Consider the following 3,012-nt stretch of genomic DNA (forward strand, 5'->3'; position numbering starts at 1 on the left):
CGAAGTCATGGCTTCCAGACTTTTTTCCAAGAGGTGAAACCTTTTGTCAATTTCAATACTCGGAAACTTGAAGACTTCAATGATGTGAATTCTCCTTACCAAGAATATGAATCTCAACATTATTTCGGACATTCTGATACATAAGACCTTCTCATGGGTGAGATCTACATTTGCATTTGGCCTAGGAGGAACTTGTCTCAACTCTTTGTGTCTAAGAGAAAAACTTGAAGAGACTCCATACATTGATTCATGTTAATCCCCATTTTTGGTCTCATCTCATTCAAAAACCTCACAGAGTTGTTCTATAGTTGATCTCGGAGCTTGTGGCGGTGAGAAGTCAAATCTGTTGTTGATCTTGAAATCTGAGTAGAAAGGATCCCATAAGTCTCTGAGAGAACCATGAAATGCATGATAGTATGAATGCATGTTTCATTTATGAGAGGTCCTAAAGTCTTTTTACACTTTCCTTTTCTTTTTGTTTTTTTATTTTGGAATCCAAGCTTTTTTTGTATAGAATATCTTTTTTTCTTTTTCTATTTCCTTTTTCATTTTTTTTTTGAAATAGACTTTAGGATCTCCCATAAATGAAGTAGATAAAGCAATGATGTTATGCAATGCAAAAGCATGGGATCAAGGTCAATATAATCTTAGTAGCATCTGTGCAATCCTCTGAATGACTGATATAAAACCTCCTTGCAGGCCAAATGTCACAGGATCAAAGGTTCGACGCCTTTTTGAATACCAGAATATCAAGCACCATGAGAACAGACCAAATAAAGGTCCGACCTCAAATATGAAGAAGCAATGGTATGTAGGAGCCAAGGTTTCTTGTCCCACCCCAATCTCACGGGTATGAAGTCTAGACACGGACAAGTGGTCCCTAATGGTCACTAGGGTCTACAGTTCCCATGGGGTACAAAGTGTTTGAGGCAACAAGCGTGCCAGACACAGTGTTCCATGAAAGAACCTCGCCCAATTGTGGTACCCCACATCAACTCGATCGTAGCAAGAGCTACGGGAGCCAACATGAGCATCCACGCTAATCCTAGGTGTCACTTGGCCTGGGTAGTGGGCCTTTTACCTCATACAAACCCCCCACCTGCAAAACAGAACAGAAGACCCCAAGGAACACAGAATATAATCCATATGCATGATGTGCAAACAGAAATAAACATGATATGCAAGCAGAAAATAAACATGCAAACATATATACAAGATATAGACATAAAACAAGTAAACACCCAGTAAATAAACAAACAAACGCAGGCTAGGATCGACTCGCTAAGAATGGACCCGCAATAGGTCTAGCAACATCCCCAGCAGAGTCGCCAGCTGTCGCACGCTCGCGAAAAATGAACAGAGTCGCCACCAATATATTTATCCCATAAGGGAAAGGAATATCAGAAAACCTAACAAAGGAAGGAACAGGGTCTTGCGACCAGAGAATCAAGGTACGGGAGTCGGTTACGCGAGGGGAAGGTATTAGCACCCCTCGCGCCCATCGTACTCGATGGTATCCACCTATGTTTGTTTCTATCTAAAGGGTGTGTACTATGTCTATGTCTATGTGAATGAATGCAGAATGTAGGGAAAAGAAAGAATTGTACTCGCACGGGCCCTACCCCGCTGCCTACGTATCCTTTTCAGGAATCAGAGTTACCGTAGCTCGGCTAAAGATTTTCTGTTTGTTTTTGTGTTTTTTAGTTGGGCGGAGTTAACGCTCGCGCTCTTGCATAAGGGATCGACCTAGGATGCAATAGAGCGGAGATAACAATGCCCTTAAGAAAAGGAGATGAGAGAGAGAGACTTTGAGCGTTTCGAGGAAATCCCTTAAGCAAGGGAAACTCGAGTTACTCTCTGGTTTGTGTTTTTTAGAAGTTGGGAACTTACGCCTGAATTGAACCCTTAAGCAAGGGAGATTCAAGCACTCGAACATTCCCTTAAGCAAGGGATGTTACAAGGTTCCATTCCCTTTTTAAGAATTTTCACTTTGATTATTAGTGTTTTGAGTGTTTTCTTTGTATTTTTTATGGGGAATTTATTCAAGTATTTTTATTAGATGTTTTATGTTGTAAAAGAAAAAGAATGAAAGGGGGAGACTAGCCTATTTCTAATTCTATGTTGTAAGATATTCTAAAAGGAAAATGAGGGAGAAAAAACAATTAAATGGATGAAAGCAATATTAAAGGGTATACTTGACATTTCACATACATGAAAAATATTCACAAAGGAAAAGAATTAAATCCAAACTACTTATGAAAATATATTCATGAACTATCTCATTTTTATTTCATGCAATAGATACTAATTTGAATTAAACTAAGAAAGGCTATTATTTGTTTTATGGTTTTATGAAAAAAAACTTATTTATTAAAATTCCAAGAAAATACTAATAAAAGTCCAATTAGGAGAGATTAAAAAATCTAACATTCTAATTAGTTAGAAAAATCTTGGTTGTTGTTTTTACTTAGAAAAAAAGCAAATCACAAATCAAAAAGAAGTAAAAAAAACTATTATTTATGAGTTTCTTTTTATATGAACAATTATTAACAATTCTAAAAACTAAATGAAATCCAATTAAGAAGTTAAAAACTAACTATTCAATTAGTGGGAAAGATTTTTGTTGTTTTATTTACAAAAGAATTACTTAAAAAGAAAAAACAAAAGCCAAGAATCAATTTGTTGGTTTTATATTAAAGAAGCAGGGGGTGAGTTCTAAGAATGGAGGGTCACACGCTAATTCTTGGACTACTCCACCAGCATGCATGGTTCGCTGTATAGCATGGGGAGGCATGCAAGAAAACTATTACCCGTAACAATACAACACATGCAAAGTACGTGACATGCAAAACGATGCTCAGCATAGTGTGATGCTCAAACAAACAATACAACACAAACAACAATACAACACATTGCAACTCAACATCCAGCCAATATCATGAAAACTAAACAGTATTTCAACAGTAGTTTACGCATGCATGCAGATTCCTCAATGGCAAAAACGAGTAGCTA

The sequence above is a fragment of the Vicia villosa genome, unplaced genomic scaffold (assembly GCF_029867415.1).
Source record: "Vicia villosa cultivar HV-30 ecotype Madison, WI unplaced genomic scaffold, Vvil1.0 ctg.005528F_1_1, whole genome shotgun sequence".
Classification (NCBI taxonomy): domain Eukaryota; kingdom Viridiplantae; phylum Streptophyta; class Magnoliopsida; order Fabales; family Fabaceae; genus Vicia; species Vicia villosa.